The sequence below is a fragment of the Mauremys reevesii genome, linkage group 23, assembly GCF_016161935.1.
Source record: "Mauremys reevesii isolate NIE-2019 linkage group 23, ASM1616193v1, whole genome shotgun sequence".
Lineage (NCBI taxonomy): Eukaryota > Metazoa > Chordata > Testudines > Geoemydidae > Mauremys > Mauremys reevesii.
The window spans coordinates 1,719,034-1,736,024 of NC_052645.1; the positions used below are offsets into that span (position 1 = coordinate 1,719,034).

At 53.4% G+C, this 16,991-nt stretch overlaps 3 non-coding genes across 3 annotated transcripts; 2 read left to right on the top strand and 1 right to left on the bottom strand.

The window, feature by feature from the left end:
• Positions 1 to 5,132: 5,132 nt before the first annotated feature.
• On the bottom strand, positions 5,133 to 5,204 carry TRNAE-UUC. Its single transcript has one exon. It is a non-coding gene; the product is annotated as a tRNA-Glu (tRNA).
• A 2,818-nt stretch (positions 5,205 to 8,022) lies between these two features.
• Positions 8,023 to 8,104, top strand: TRNAS-AGA. Its single transcript has one exon. It is a non-coding gene; the product is annotated as a tRNA-Ser (tRNA).
• A 3,458-nt stretch (positions 8,105 to 11,562) lies between these two features.
• Positions 11,563 to 11,644, top strand: TRNAS-UGA. Its single transcript has one exon. It is a non-coding gene; the product is annotated as a tRNA-Ser (tRNA).
• Positions 11,645 to 16,991: the final 5,347 nt, after the last annotated feature.

Sequence of the window (16,991 nt, forward strand, 5' to 3'; positions counted from 1 at the left end):
TCCTTTCTGTTTCACCTTTTCCTCCATCCATCCATCCCTCCCTCCTTTCTCTTTGTCTCTTGCTTCTTTTGTCCTTTCTCCTGTTCCCCTTCCAACACCAGGAGGGGTGTGCGTATGTGTCTCAGGGGAATGCTCTGCAGCTCCCACTCTGGGAGGTCCACCCAAAAATGTGGGGCTGAAATAGTGCTTGGGCAGTGATCCCCACCGGTGATCTGGGCCATCCTTTGGGCGAGAACCCTCAGCCTCCCGTCTTCAGTCTCTACCCTGATTAGCTGAGCAGGGGGTTATTGACAGGGAGGAGACTCAGGTCCTTGTTGTTCTCTTTTAAGCCCAAGGAAATAAGTCATAACCAGTCATATGTTTGATGAATTTTGCTGCTTCGCTGCATTAATGGTCTCTGAGCAGTTCATGATTCTCTCTAACATTGCAGTTCTCCTCAAATACTTGCTGAATAATTACTGTGCACTGTTGTTGGTCTGGAGCTCATCTGAGAGCACTTTATTCAGGTCATTCAGTGTCTGAAATTCAAGATCTGATGGTTAGTTTGAAAATCAGGGCTCTTGGGTCCTATTCCCAACTCTGCCACTGACTGGCTGTGTGACCTAAGACAAGTCAATTCTCCTTTCTCAGCCTTAGCTTCTTCCTCTTTCAAGTAGGGATAATAATGATCCTCTCCTACCTACCTCACGGTGGGTGGGGATCCATTGGAGAGTGTCACTAGGAGTAGTGCATAATATGCGGTGTCCTATCATGTTTACTCAGAGCAGATTATGACATAATAGAATAGCTGAAATAGTCTATTTGATTTGTATTTTTTTATTTTGAAATTGTTAAGAGCAGCAATTACTTAGCTCAGACTGAAGCATCTTATCTAATGTTTGAGATCTAAGTGTCTCCTCTTTGTGTGCGACGAGACAATTTAACACACACTGACAAACAGGAGATGCTTTTGTTTTGCAACAAAATATTTTTGCAAAGAACTTTCATCCCACTTGTTTTGATTTAGAGAAACAAACTGGTTTAGTCTGAAGGGGATTTTCTGACAGAAATGGTTTCAATGAAATTTCCCCACCATCTCGATTCCTGGGCTCTATCCTTTTCTCTGGGTTTTTTTTTTGTCCATTAGAACAGGAGTCAGGACTGTTGGCTTCTCTTTCTGGCTCTGCCACCACCTTGCTGTGTAGGCCCTTGGGAAGGTCACTTCCCTTCTTTGTACTTCAGGCTTCTCCCCATCTGTCCAATGAGAACAGGGACAGTTCTCGAACTCTGGGCAGTCATTTTCGGCGGGGCCCCGGCAGGGATAACTAAAAATTTATAAGACTTTCATTTCTTAGGAACCGGTTCCCTATAAAAAGTTCTCATTTAAGGGATGTGTCACAGTACGTATTTTTTGTACCAATAGCGTTACCATGCGTCCGTATTTTCCCAGGAGGAATTTTTAAATTTTAAACATTCCTCCCAGACAGTGATTTAAGAACCAAAAAGCCTGACATGTCCAGGAAAATACGTGTGTATGTTAACCCTACCTAAAGTTCTTTTTTAAAAAGATGGGCCTGAACTAGAAACGAGCTCCGTTTCACATGTGTGGGTCCCAGCCACTCCCTGGGGGTGTGCTAGGGTGACCAGATGTCCTGATTTTATAGGGACAGTCCCAATTTTTGGGACTTTTTCTTATATAGGATCCTAATAACCCCCACCCCCGTCCCGATTTTTCACACTTGCTGTCTGGTCACCCTACGGTGTGCACATGTGTGGGTCCCAGCTGCTCCCTGCCCCCCTCATTGAAGCAGGTGTGCAGGGTTACTGCCCTGGGAACTGCAGGGCACCAGTGGACATGGGGCTGGCTGGAGGCAGGGCAGGGGCTGACTGGAAGTAGGGTCTGGCTGCAGGCAGGGCAAGGGGTGCGGGGCTGGCTGGAGATGGGGTGTGCGGGACTGGCTGGCTTCAGGCAGGGGGGTGCAGCAGGGGTTGGCTGGAGACAAGGCAGGAGGTGCGGGGCCGGTGGTGTAGGGCTGGTGCGGGCAGGGGAGTGTGGGGAGCTGGCTGGCTTCAGGCAGAGATGCAGGAGGTACGACAGGGGTTGGCTGGAGACAGGGCACGGGGTGCAGGGCTGGCTGCAGGGGGTGCGGGGCTGGTGCAGGCAGGGTGTGCAGCAGGGGCTGCTGTGAGCAGGAGGTGCAGGGCTGGCTGGAGACAGGGGCTGGCTGCGGGCAGGGCAGAGGGTGCAGGGCTGGCTGGAGACGGGCTGGCTGTGGGCAGGGGGGTGTGGGGCTGGCTGGAGGCAGGTGCAGGTGCAGGCAGGGCAGGGGGTGAGGGGCTGGAGGCAGGGCAGGGGTGCTGGGCTGGCTGGTTTTGGGCTGGTGCAGGCAGGGGGTGTGGGGCTGGCTGGAGGCAGGGGCTGGTGCAGGCAGGGCAGGGGTGAGGGCTGGAGGCAAGGCAGGGTGTGCATCAGGGTCTGGCTGCGAGCAGGAGATGCAGGGCTGGCTGGAGATGGGCTGGTGCAGGCAGGGCAGGGGGTGCAGGGCTGGCTGGAAATGGGCTGGCTGCAGGCAGGGGGTGAGGGGCTGGCTGGAGGCAGGGGCTGGTGCAGGCAGGGCAGGGGGTGAGGGGCTGGAGGCAGGGCAGAGGGTGCAGCAGGGGCTGGCTGCAGTCAGGGGGTGCGGGTACAGAGGGTACAGCCCACCCTGTACGGTAAGTGCTCCCTCCTCCTCCCTCCCCCACTGGGATAGCAGCAGCAGCCTGGGATTCGGGGGCTATTTAAAGGGCCCAGGGCTCCCCTGCTTCTACCGCCCCGGCCCTTTAAATAGCTCTGGGAGCCCTGGGGAAGCGGCGGGGCTCTGGGGGCTATTTAAAGGGCCGGGGCGGTAGAAGCAATGGGAACCCTGGACCTTTTAAATAGCCCCCAGCGTCCCACCGCCCTACCCCAGCCCTATCCCAGCCCCTGCTGGGAGCCCCAGGGCCTTTAAATTGCCCCCTGGGGAAGCCGGGCCACCCTGGTACAGCACACCAGCTCTTGCCAGTACGCAGAACCAGGGCTTGGGCACGGGGCCCTCTTAGGAGTGGGGCCCAATTCAGGGGAATCGGGAGAATCGGCCTAAAGCTGGCCCTGTGTGGGGGTGGGGTGGGGTGGGGCAGGACTTGGTCCCATTCTGGGCACCACCAAAAATTATCCAAACCTGCCGCCCCGGCCAGCCCAACCTTCTGCTGATGCACCTCAGCCCACACCCGTGCAGGGTTTGAAGCTTCCATTGCTTAAATTCCAGGACACTGAGGGATTTCAGCTCCCCTTTGCCCACAGGGAGCTTTCACCCCACTCCCAGCCAGGTTCTTGTCCATGGGATCACTGTAGGGTGGCTGGGTCCCGCTGTGTCTTTTCTCTCTCTGTGACAGGCCAGGGTGCAATAACTGGGGCATCTGAGCCAGGGCCGCCCAGGGGGGGGGGCAAAGAGGGCAATTTGCCCCGGGCTCCGCAGGGGCCCCCAAGAGAACAGCGGGGGCTCCCGCCTCCGCCCCTCTCCTGGAGCCTCAGCGCATCAAACGCCGAGTCTCCGCCGGGGCTCCTGAGCCCCACCCCGCTCCGAGCCGCGTCGTCAGGGGGCGGGACTGGGAGCTCTGGGCTGAGCTCTGCTCCCTCCGCTCGGCGTGGAGCTCCCAGCCCCGCCCCCTCCCCACGCGGCTCTGAGCGGGACGGAGCTCAGGCCCCGCCGGCCACACGCTGTGGCTCTTCCGGCGAGGCGCTGAGACTCTGGGCGAGGAGGGAACCGGGGGTAAGAGGTTGGGGGCGGGGGCCGCCGCCGAAGCGCAACCCGGTCTTCGGCGGTAATTCGGCGGCGGGGAGCCCCTTCCGTTCTGGGACCCGCTGCCCAAGTGCCCCAAAGACCTGCGGTGGGGCCCCCCCGCCGCCGAATTACCGCCGAAGACCGGGCTGCACATTCCCTGCTCTGAGGGCCAAACCTGCGGTCCTTGAGGCTGCTGGTTCTTAGGGGTCACTTTGCAGCAGGGCCAGATTCGATGTGTGGGGCAGAGAGAGTGGGTGCCCTGGACTCAGGGTGCAGAGATGCACTCAGCCCTCTCCCCTGCATTGGGTGGAGGGTGCTGCCACCCCCTGCTGGAAGGTAATGGGAGGGGAGGGGCACTGTGAGCCGCTCAACACCCGATCCGGTGGCAGAAGTGGTGTGGGAAGCTCCAGGTGTTTCTAGGGTCTGCTCTTTCCACCTGCCTGTGAAGTCCAGCTTTCCCCAGCACATTCACTGCGGTGCGATTGGGTCACTGTTTCCATGGCTGAGTAGCAAAGAATCGCTCCCAGTTTCCCTTCTATCGGCAGCAGGATTAGCCTGTGTCAGTGGTTAATGAGGTGGATCTAGTTGTAGATTGTTATTCAGTCCCCACCTTGATAATTCAACCAGTCCCTTTCCTACTCAAATCCCCAGCACCTCGGTGATCCTGGTAGCAGGGGTTGGGTCCTGAGATTTTCAGGGTCCTTTTTACCCTCCACCTGGAGTGAACTCAGCTTTTCCCCCATCCCAGACAATCCATGAAATAACAACAGGGGCATAAAGAAAGAGGGGAGGGAACATCTCACGGCCAGGGCTGGATGTGCCCAGGGCCCCCTGCTTGTCCATTGTTTCCCTGGAATTTGGCCCCCTGCTTTGCACAAGGGACAGAGAAAGATCTTGCTGTTCCTGTGTCTGTGCAAGGAAAATTGTGCTTCCCTAGGAAAGAGAGGTGGGAAATGGCCCCATGGTGGGACAATATCCTCAGGATTAAGATCTAAGGACTCAGGCTGAGAACTGATAGAACTGCACTCATCTGGGATTTAACAAATTGTCTTCCCTGGAGCAGGGCCAGATCCAGCGTTTTTGCCACCCCAAGTGGAAAAAAAAAAAGCTGCAATCAACTGCAGCTCTACCTCTGCTGCTTTTGGCGTCCAGTCCTTCCCTCTGAGAGGGACGAATTGCCACTGAAGCCTCCCCTTTCCATTGACCGCCCCAGGGACCTGCTTGCTGTGCTGGTGCCTGGAACCAGCCCTGCCATAGAGACACTGGGAAGATGGGGGGAATCAGGAAAATACCATGGATTTGTTTATATTGTAAGTGAAGAAAAACTAAAGCAGTTTTGGTTTAAAGTCATTTTTTCCTGACTGGGAATTGAACCCAGACCATGGCAATGAAAGTACCAAATCCTAACCACTAGACCACCAGGGAGGTAATGATGTTGTTTTTCCTCTCACTTATGCTACACTTTCTTAGGCTACTTTCTATCCAATTTCTGAAGCTGTTCCATTGTCCATTCCCTGAGGGGCTAAGAGCAGAGAACCCCTGTGCTCAGGGTCACAACCTCAGCCCAACCCAAGCCACTGAGACAAACTCAAATGATGCTTCCTCCAGCAGGATCACAGAGCCACACAATGGAAAACCCATCAGGAACAATCCTCCTCTGCCTTCATTTACCCCATTGCAACCCTCTCAGCAGCCGACTCTTGTGGGAAGGACGCTGAGCTGATAGGAGCTCTGGTACAGAGACCAAGGCAGGGGTGTTGCTCCCCCTCAGTGGGAGCTGATCACATTCTGACTCTGGAGGAGGAGGGAAAGGCCATGGCCACATGATGGGGCCAGTATGTACCACAACATGGTTCTTTTCTGTGGGATGACTTGATCCTGGCCTGGTGTCTGGCTGTGGAATTTACTGTTTACTATTTTTATCCCAGTCTAGTTAAAGGCAAAACTGCTTTACAAAAGCTCCTTTATTCTAGGTGATACAAACAGGTCACTTCCCAGCTATTTCAAGGAGATGGAATTTTCCTGACCCACAGGGAACTTAAACTAACATGCTCAAGATCACACATTCCTTAGGAGAAAACGAAGGGGAAAAACCAAAACCCACCAAACCGTTGCTGTTTCTACCCAAATGATCAATGAGACCAGAAAGTGAGACTGTGCAATTAACTGTCTGTACTACACTGACTCTGCAGTTACTTGGATGCAGACACACCCAGCTCTACGGTTGGTGACGTACAGAGACTCTGCTGCTGCTCATGAACTAGCAGCACATGACCTCTGAACAGCTGCCATTCGAATGTATCTGGATGTCACAAGGAACAACGATCTGTGTTAAAGGAAGGCTGCCATTTACTAGAGCCCCAGTTGATGCCATGTGCACAAAGAGAGGATTGAATGAGTAACAGGGAGTTTGGTAAATCTTGGTTATTTTAGTTTTGTAACAGGCTCCTGTCCACCCCCAGTAGAGTTTTCAGTCCCAATGGCAACTTACTTACCAAATGTAATACAGACTAGCCCATGCCTCCCACGTGGATGTGGTTCTTGTTCTTCTGCACATTGTAACCCATGGGGCCAAGGACCTGTCTCTTCATGTGTCTTTGTTTAATTGATGAAAACAAACCAAGACACTTAGAGGATTGAAAGTGATTTCTGCTGGGGGACGTTTGCTAGGTGTTTATGCATTTGCACAGGAAAACAGTAAGTGTGTCCATTCATTTCAGGAATCCCTATATAGTAGAGCTCCTGAGCATACTAGAAATGGAATTATTTTTATTGAAAAGACAGGCTTGTAAGGGGCACTTGGATTTGAACCAAGGACCACTTGACCTGCAGTCAAACACTCTACCACTGAGCTCTACCCCCATGACATTTGCATAGGCAAGTCTGTGATCTTAAGGATTTTGAAGGACGGGCTCTGCCTCAGAGAGCTCCTTTTCTATTCCCAGACCACAGGGGTTTAAAAAATGGGGTTTGATTAAACTTTATATACACATGTAGACACCACAGCTTGCACACCCACCAACATAACTTCCCCCACTGACATAGCTACCACCTCTCGGGGATATAGATTAACTGCACGGACGGGACAGCTCTCTCCCCTCCGCTTAGAGCAGCTTCATTATTTATGAATAGGTGGGAAATAACCTCCTGAATGGACAGGAACCAATGTATCAGATATTGCTGTGTCTGCATTCAATATGGGTAACTGGTCATATTGGGCTGGATTAGTAGGAGCGTTGCCAGCAGATGGAGGGAAGTGATTATTCCCCTCTAGTCAGCACTGCTGAGGCCACATCTGGAGCATTGCGTCCAGTTCCCCACATACACACACACACACTACAGAAACAAATTGGAGAGAGTCTAGGGGGCAGGGGACTTACAGGGAGAGGCTGAAGGCAGGGCTGCCCAGAGGGGGTCAATTTGCCCCAGGGCCCCCAAGAGAATACAGGATTCTATAGTATTGCAACTTTTTTTTATGAAAGGGGCCCCTGAAATTGTTTTGCCCCAGGCCCCCTGAATCCTGTGGGCGGCCCCTTCCCAGACCGTGGTGCTGTCCCCCCCTACACCCCCTTCCCTCGTTCTCCTCCCTCCGAGGCCCCCCCTGTGCTCCACCCTCACTCCCATTTGGCCACTTCCCACCCCTGCTCTTTGGCTGAGGCCTGCTGATCGCTCGCTCCTCTCCTCCCGCAAGGCCTCCTCGCGCCTCTCCACCCCATACCCCAAGGTCTGCCTGCTGCCCCCCCCTGTCCCTCCCCTGAGACCTACCCTATCCATTGCCCACACCTCTCTGCCCCTCCCCTGAGACCTACCCTGTCCACCTCTTTCTTTGATCATCTCTTGTTATTCCTTGAAACATCAAGGATGGAATAAAAAGCGAGTTTACTCCAGGGTGAGGAAAGAAAGGACCCATCAACCCCCTGGCAAAGCTCAGTGCCCCAGAGAAAACCTGCCCCCTGCTATCGCAATCACTGATGTACTGGGGATATGACGGGAAAGGGACTGTCTGAATAATCGAGGCAGGATATGGACAAAAATCTACAGCAACATCATTAACTACAAACACACTCTCTTCGTGCTCTAGCCAGACGGGAAAGGAGCAGGAATTCTTGCAGTTCAGCCATGGACACACTTACACAAGGGCACAGCAGTGTGTGTGTTGTGGAAGCTGGTCTGAGGAAACAACTGGAGTTGATCACTCAGTGAGAACAGAACTAGAGTGCAGTGAAAACCACATACCAAGCAAGTAGTTGTGGCTGAGTGGTTAAGGTGCTGGACTAGAAATCCATTGGGGTCTCCCTGCGCAGGTTCAAATCCTGCCAACTACACAGGAAGTTGTGGTTCTTTAGTTTCAATGGAGCTGGGTCTTGTCTCACTCTTCATTTATGTCTACATGAAAGAATAATGTGGCTTAAGTTAAAGTGTTTTAATTGAACAGCTGTTGCATGTCCACCCTATTCCCCTGTGTCACCAGAGCACATCCATGCTAGCATCTCTTGGATTACCGCAGAGAGCAGTGCATTGTGGGTAGCTATCCCACTGTGCAACTGGCTGCAGGGTGCTTTGGGAAGGGTTTGCAATGCCTCACCGGCTGGTACAGCATCACATGATGCAGGTTTCTATCCCATTGGTCCATGGGCATCCTACTAGATTGCCAGCTGCTTTTCAACTGCAATGTGCATGGTGGGGTAGAGAGCGTGTGTGTGTGTGTGTGGGGGGAGACAGTGTGTGTGTTTTGGAAGAGTGAGTGTGTCACACACTTTCTCTAAGTTCAGACAGCTGCTGGAAGCAACCAGTCCTGAGGCAGGGGACAGCCCCGACATCAGCCCCCTTCTCTCCCTGGCTCAGCTCAGCACAGCACTCTCTGTCTCACACACACACACACACTGCTGCCTGCTTAGCTCTGTGTCAGGGATGCTGGAACAGGGGGGTTATAGGGCCATGGTCCCACCACTCTTTACTGGCTGTTAGGACAAATGATGGGGGGGGAGGGTGCAGTCTTGGGGAAGAGGCGTCTGTGGGTGTGGCCTCAGGGGGAGAGGTGGTGTGAGTGGGGGTCCTTAGGGAAGGGGTGTCATGGGGGTGCCACAGTTCAGACAATGGTGCCCCTCCCCCACTGTAAGGAAGCTTCTGCCGCCCCTGCTCTGTGTTGGCAGAGCGGGAGAGAGCAGCACCCACGGCAGTGATTTGCTCCCTGGGGCTCCGGCAGTGGGGATCGGGAGGAGATTTAAAGGGCCCAGGGCTCCGGCCACTGCAGGGAGCCCTGGGCCCTTTAAATCACCAGCCTGGGGAAGCCGGGCCGGGCTGGCACAGCGTACCGGCTCTTGCCGGTACCCCATACGGTAACATACTGGCTTACTTTCACCTCCGGAAGATCCTCACGTGGATCAATAACTGGTTAAAAGACAAGAAACAAAGGGTAGGAATAAATGGTCAGTTTTCAGGATGGAAACAGGTAATTAGTGGTGTCTGTATTGGGACCAGGATAAGTCAACATATTCATAAACGACCTGCTAAACAGTGAGCTGACAAAATGTGCCGATGATCCAAAACTACCGGCTTGCTGCCTAGAACGAACGCTCCTTGAATGGGGTGATCCACAGGGAGTAGCTCAAACCTCCAAAGTGCCTGGCCAGGGGCAGGACATTAGCACAGCAAGGGAGGGGTGTGGCAGTGACATCACAAAGGCCTTTTGCAGGACCTCAGACTATTGGCCAAAGGTGGTGGGGAGGTGGTGACCTCACAGAGAGATGCTGACATCAGCCAGGCAGGACAGGGGCGAGGGGCCAGGGAAACCTCAGAGACCCCTGTGGCTTTGCTTCAGCAAGTCTCCTTCTCCAGGTCTCTCTTTGAGGACTGAGAGAGTATTCGGGTTCCCGGACGTGAGCGCCAGGAGGAACCTCTTTCGAGTTTTCTCCCTCCCTTTTCCTGATTTTACTAGAAAACAGCTGTCCCTATTTAGAAGGTAAGAGCCTCCTCGAGGTTTGAAACCTGTTCAGTCTGATCCATCTGGTTACAGTTGAATTCTAGGCACGGAAAACACGATCTTAAGGAGGCAGAATTTTATTCCGCACCTGGGATTTTGTCCCTTAGAATCACTGGGGACATTAGGGTTTGTCCTTTTTGTTTCACCTTTTCCTCCATCCATCCCTTCCTCCTTTCTCTTTGTCTCTTGCTTCTTTTGTCCTTTCTCCTGTTCCCCTCCCAACATCAGGAGTTGTGTGTGTGTGTGTTGCGGAGGAGTGCTCGGCAGCTCCCACTCTGGTAGGTCCACCCAAAAATGTGGGGCTGAAATAGTGCTCGGGCAGTGATCCCCACTGGTGACCTGGGCCATCCTTTGGGCTCTCTGGTGAGAACCCTCAGCTTCTCGTCCTCAATCTCTACCCTGATTGGCTGAGCACAGGGGTGGCTCTAGGATTTTGGCTGCCCCAAGCAGGCCAGCGTGCCGCTAGGGGCGCGCTGCCGGTCGCCGGTCCCGCGGCTCCAGGGGACCTCTTGCAGACGTGCCTGCGGAGGGTCTGCTGGTCCCGGGGCTCCGGTGGACCTCCCGCAGGCATGACTGTGAAAGGTCCGCCGGAGCCGCCTGCCACCCTGCCGGCAAAATGCCGCCCCAAGCGCACGCTTGGCACACTGGGGTCTGGAGCTGGCCCTGGCTGAGCAGGGGGTTATTGACAGGGAGGAGACTCGGGTCCTTGTTGTTCTCTTTTAAGACCAAGGAAATAAGTCAGAACCAGTTCTATGTTTCAGGGGCGGCTCTAGGCACCAGCAAAACAAGCTGGTTCCTAGGTCGGAAAAATCTAGGGGGCGGCAAAAGGCTGGGGCCCCAGCTCATCCCGCCGCTGCGAGCCGAGGAGCGGCCCGTCCCCTGCCGCCGGGGGGGGGGGAGGCGGCATGCTGGGCCGGCGGACCTGCCTCAGTCATGCCTGCGGAAGGTCCACCGGAGCCCCGGGAGGACCGGCCTGCCGCAGGCATGACTGAGGAGGGGGCGCTCGTCCCGCGGCTCGGCTGGACCTCCCGCAGGCATGACTGCGGCAGCTCAAGCGGAGCCGCCGGACCCACGAACCGTCCGCAGCCACGGGAGGTCCAGCCGAGCCACGCGGGACCAGCGGTCCCTCTGCAGTCATGCCCGCGGGAGGTCCGCTGCTCCCGCAGCGCCTCCCGCGCATGACTGCTTGGGACGGCCAAAAAGGTAGAGCCGCCCCTGCTATGTTTGATAAATTTTGCTGCTTCTCTGCATTAATGGTCTCTGAGCAGTTCATGATTCTCTCTAACATTGCAGTTCTCCTCAAATACTTGCTGAATAATTACTGTGAACTGTTGTTGGTCTGGAGCTCATCTGAGAGCACTTTAATCAGGTCATTCAGTGTTTGAAATTCACGATCTGATGGTTAGTTTCAAAATCAGGGCTCTTGGGTCCTATTCCCAACTCTGCCACTGGCTGACTGTGTGACCTAAGACAAGTCAATTCTCCTTTCTCAGCCTCAGCTTCTTCCTCTCTCAAGTAGGGATAATGATGATCCGCTCCTACCTAGCTCAAGGTGGGTGGAGGGTGGGGATCCATTGGAGAGTGTCACTAGGAGTATCAGAGGGGCCGTGTTAGTCTGGATTTGTAAAAGCAGCAAAGACTTCTGTGGCACCTGGCTAAGCACACAGAACAAACCCCAAATCCCCCCTGTGCTTTGGGAGCCAGGTTTGCTGTGGGAATCCTGTAGTTCAGATGACTTCACGCCTGGGCATTGGGATTATTTACCAGTTTCTCTGGCATTGGGGCAGTTTTGTGCTCACAGCTGTGATGGCCGAGTGGTTAAGGCGTTGGACTTGAAATCCAATAGGGTTCCCCTGCGCAGGTTCAAATCCTGCTCACAGCGAGGGCTGTGTTTTAGCCAGTCTCTCACCCGGGCAATACCTCTGTACAACCCCCTGAGACACTCTCAATTCTCTCCCCACCCCAAGTAAATCCTGTTCTGCTCCTTTCATTGAGATCCCTGGGACACCCCCTCACCCTGTGTTGTTGAGGGGTTGGGCAAACTCTCAGCACCTGAAGCCTCTGCCACTCACCTAGTGCCCCATAGATCAGCCACAGCCCTGGTTCTGCTCCTCTCTCTAGCATGTGAGTCAGCGACTCCATGGGAGCTACGGGGCTGCAGAACCAACAGAGAGAAAAAAAGGTGCTCAGCACCCACTGGCAGCCAGCTCCCCCCCACCCACTACAGGCCTTGCTGACAAGCTCCTCACACTTGCCAGTGATCAGCTGTTCAGTGGGGTGCACGAGGCGCTGGGGGGGAGGGGGAGGAGCAGGGAGAGTGGGAGAGGGAAAGGAATGGGGCAGGAAGGTGCAGGGCGGGAAGAGGTGGGGTCTTGGGGGAAGGGGTGGAGTGGGGGGCAGGGCCTGGGGAGGAAAGGGGGGATTTGTCCCATACCCCGGATCCCTCTAGGGCCGGCCCTGAAGGGAAGCACTGACTATCACAGTGACAATAGAAGTGACCAGCCTTGCGGGGGAGGCTGAGGGAGATCCGCACTCACCAGGTCTCTTCTCTCCCCCACGGTGAGCCAGACACTGCTCTCTCCTGGCTCTCACTCTAGCAGCTGGACGCCAAGGAGCCATTTCCCCACAGGAAGTGCATCGAGTGCCCCTGTGGTGCTGGGGGGGCTGGTGCTGCTGCTGCCTGTGGGGCTGGCAGGGGGGCTGATGTCTGCACAGACTCTCAGCTGCCAGGCCGGAGGGGGCACGTGGGACCTTACCAGACCGGCTCAGTGAAGACGGGGGGTTGACAGAGCAATACAGACGCTGCACGGAGCAGCAGCCGCCCATGCAGCCAGGCAATGAGCATTTCCCACAGCCTGGAGCCAAGGGGGAGGCAGCAGCTGCTGTTCCAGCTCCTCGGGGACAGGCCCTGTCAGCCAACAGCCACTTCTTACTCCCCACAGCTAAGGGCGCCGGGTTCCTCCGGTGGGGGTGTGGAGCAGCCGTTCGTTTTCCTGTTCGCACTCCTCTGCGGTGTGAAAATCGGGGAGGGGAGGCAGAAGCCCCACTTCCCTCCTGAAATGACGCCCAGTGGGGGAAGCCAGGACAACAGGGTGGGGCGGCAGGTGGTGGCCAGACTCTCACCGCCAGGGTCTAGTCTAGCTCAGGGTCCAGCTCAACTTCCTCCCCGCGCCACTGGCCCCCAGTCCCCTTCCACCACCAGGTCAACCCGGGCACTAGGGCAGGAACAGGGTGAGGCAGCAAGTCAAGCTGAGCAAGGCAGGCAAAAGCGAGTCTTGTCTTCATGGGCCGCTCACAATGACGTCCTTTTTGTGTGCAACTGCTGCAAAAACATCCCGGGCAGAGAAGCAACAGGCCAAAACATCCCTACATTGCTGTTGAAGTAGCTCAGTTGGGAGAGCGTTAGACTGAAGATCTAAAGGTCTTTGGTTCAATCCCAGGGTTTGGCAGGTGTTTTCTTCCCTCCTTGTGCAGTGGTGGCTTGTTCTCTGGGAACACAGTTGTGTCTGCACCCAAGATGAGCAGGGTTGCCCTAGAGGACTTAGGGGGTCTGGAACAAAGCAATTTTGGGGGCCCCTTCCATTAAAAAAAAGGTGCAATACTGTATTCTCCTGGGGCCTGGGGCAAATTGCCCCACTTGCCTCCCCTCTGGGTGGCACTGAAGGTGAGTCTCTGATCTTGGGCTCGGCAGTAGGAAAACATAGAATGGGCTTCTGCCCCTAGTTGGCCCACCTGACCTTTAACAAGGAGAGATGGGAGCTGTCTTTCCCAACATGGCAGGAAGAGAGTGAGGCAGGGGGACCCTCAGGAATGGTGCCACAGGGGGTGCTGGGCAGTGACAGGCAGGGATTGGGATGGAAGCTCCTCTGTGCAGCTGAGTGAGGGCAGTACCAGGGAAGGGGCGTCTGTGAAAGTGGGAAGGTGGAAGGGATTTGGGGGCCCAGGAGGTGGCACTTGATGTTCATTGCCTTGGAGCAGCTGGACTTGGCCATGGTGGGTGTTCAGGAAATGCACATTAACAACTCTAGGGTAGCTTGATGGGCAGAGGGTGATTGGAGGAAGGGCCTCCTGGCCAGGGAAGAATGATGGGGCTGGAGTCACATTCGTGGTGCGAGTACAGAAGGGGCTGGAGCTCCAACCAGGGAGGGCATTACTGGTGGGCTTTGTGCTCTGTGGCACTGGTTACTGCTATATTAGTGTGTATGGTCCCCAGTTAAGGCATGAGAGGAAAGATCAAAGGCTCCCTTCCTCTGGACTTCATGATGTTTGGTGTTGGGGGGGATTTTAATTGTGTCAGCCGGCCTGAGGCCCGCTGGTCCCGTTTTCCCAACCTTCAGAAGAAACATTTTTACAATGTGCACTACCTGGCGCAGGTCTGTAGTGAGGTCGGCTTAGAGGAGCTCACTCCAGCCACAGAGGGGGTTCACCTTTCTGCGGGGACAGACCAGGACTCGCATTGACCGGATTTATGCTTAGCTTTTGTGTCTTTAGCGTGTTGCTTCTCAGATTCTTTCTTGGCCTGACTTCTTACACTTTGACACTTAACAGGCCAGAGTTTGTGCACCTTCCTATTATCCTCACTAGGATCTGATTTCCAAATTTTGAGGAATGACTTTTTGCCTCTAACAGCCTCCATTACTCTGCCATGAACCTAGAGTGGCGTTCTGCTGGTCCTCCTATTGTCGTTTCTGATTTAGGGCAAACGTTTCATCTGAGCCTCTAATTGCGGCGGTTTTAAACAGTCTGCATGCTGCTTGCAGGCACCTAACACTTGTGACAGCAGCTCCTTTTAATTCCGATCCAACCATCTATACTTATGCCAATAGGTTGACTTTAGGTCTTTAACTTTGAGCGGTAGCTGAGAAGATGGTAAATCGGGCAGAAACCCATTCGACAAACCTCTTCATTTCCTTGTTATTTCCTGACTTCTTCATTCATCGCCTTTTCCTTATTTCCTGGCTGAGGCGGCGGCCTGCCAGAGAGCTCCCTGGCACCTCTGGCTGCCTGGGCTGAAGGCAAGAGGCAGGCCTGGGTGTGGTGAGGGCCTCCTGTCCCGTAATGAGGCCGTACTGCTTCCTGGTCCCTTTTACCCACCCACACCGGCAGGGCCGGCTTTAGGAAGTGTGGGGCCCAATTCGAACAGTTTTGACGGGGCCCCGGCAGGGATGACTAAAAAAAAAAAAAACCCACAACCCCCCTCTTTCATTTCTTCCATGTATTATTTACTTTCCACGACTATATACATAATAACAAAATTATATATTACATATATTACATCATAATATAAATATCAGTATTTATTGTACACCTCACCTATGTTTTTAAAACTTTATCTTCCTCGCTTTTTGTTTGACAAAATCTTTCAGTAAATTGCCTAACTCTAAACTCTTCATTACTTCCCATTCAATTGACATGATTGCCAAATTGTTTAATCGGTCTTCCTGCATCGTTGATCGCAGATATGTTTTAATTAGATTTAGCTTCGAGAAACTCCTCTCTCCTGAGGCTACAGTTACTGGAATAGTCAGGAAGATTCGAATTGCTATAAATAAATTTGGGAATCCTGTTGATCGGTTATTATATGCAAGAAATTGAAGGATTTTTAGGGGGTTTCTACAATCAGATGAAATAATTGGCTTTAATGCTTCCAGTTCTTCACAAAGCATGTAGCCATTTATGTCAACTGATTTTACAATTGAAACTTGTTCGTTTTCCTGCACTAATTTCACATCTGTCAATGCAAGTTCCAGATCTGCAGCAGCTTTTCGTATGGTGTCCTTGGGAAAATTTTTGAATTTGCATAAAAATCCAAATAAACTTTCATGCTTTTGTAACTGTTCAAACCTTGGTTCAAGTGACTGTAAAGCTTTGTCTAACACTTGATTGAAGCACTACACTCTGTAAGCTCCTTTGGGTCAGAAAAAGGCTCATCTGCAGACTTGTACTAAAACTGTTTTTTTCGTTTGCGCAAATGTTTAGTCTGGAATACTGGAGTCACATCTAGATCTTTGGCAAGTTCATTAGCACCAGTTAACACTTCTTGAAAACCCTTCTCTCTGTACATTTTTAACCAGTTACAAAGCTTTTCAAATGAAGAAATTCCTGCAGAAATATCCATTGTATCACTCTGCAGCTCTTTGCTCACAAAATTCACTTGAAAAAGTAAATCATGCCAGAAAACTAGGAGATAAAAGTCTTAGCCTGCCCTGTTGCAGACCTTTTGCATTCTCCCCTCTTGATGTATTTGATTTCCTCCTCCAAACCTCCCTCTCTCTCACCTGGAGTTCACAGCACTAAGTACCGGCTCGGGGCTTTTTTCCTGGGTTACAGGATCCGGATACTTTAGTTTTGAAACAGACACAGGCAGCCACAAACTCACCCTCAAACACCAACACCACGAAAACCACAAAAACGACACAATATTACAAACCTACGGCCAGGGTCACTATATTACTGCACACAGCAGTCAATCAATGCAGTTGTAGATAAATCTCTGCATTATGCATTTTTGTATAACCTTTACATGACTTTGTATTGAACCTTAGTAATATGTTATAGCGGGCCCCTAAGGTAGCATAAGGTAAAAGAAAAATGTCTTTTTGTTAGAAGTAGAATAAGATCTTCCCTCCACTTTGTAATCAATTGCCCCATTGACTGAATGAGGTGTGAATGAGGAAGGTGTGGAAGGCAGGCACCTCCAGACAGCTGCAAATCTTGGAGAGGGGCTGGGAGCCAGACCAAGGAGCTTTGCCCAGGGCTGAGTGGGAGGGAGTGCGGAGGGGTGGGTGCAGGCTTTGGGACAGAGTTTGGGGGCTGGAGGGAGGTGCTGGGGGGAAGGGACGGCCATGTGGCTTCCTTCTTCCCCTGTTGCCCCTCACCATAGCCTCAGTGGGGGGTGGAGCTGCCCCTTGCCCAGTGTTTGCAGGAGTGGTGGCTGGGGGGAAACCCAGTGAAACTCTGGTTTTACTCTTTCGCTGACGGGTCACTTAAACCCCTTACAAACTCCTTCCCGCCTCTCTCACTCCCCTTTTCTACTGGGCTTGTTTGTTCTTTTCGGTGGAGCCAGATGAAAACCACAAACCCCAGTGAGAGCAACAGGCTGGAAGACTAGACTGAACCTACCATCCAGCCTAGTCCATCCCAGAGCCCAGGACTGAGGGCAAATGTCCCCCCACCCCCAGGCCACCTGCTTCCACTCCTGGCCTCTCCCAGTGCTGCCAATGATTCTG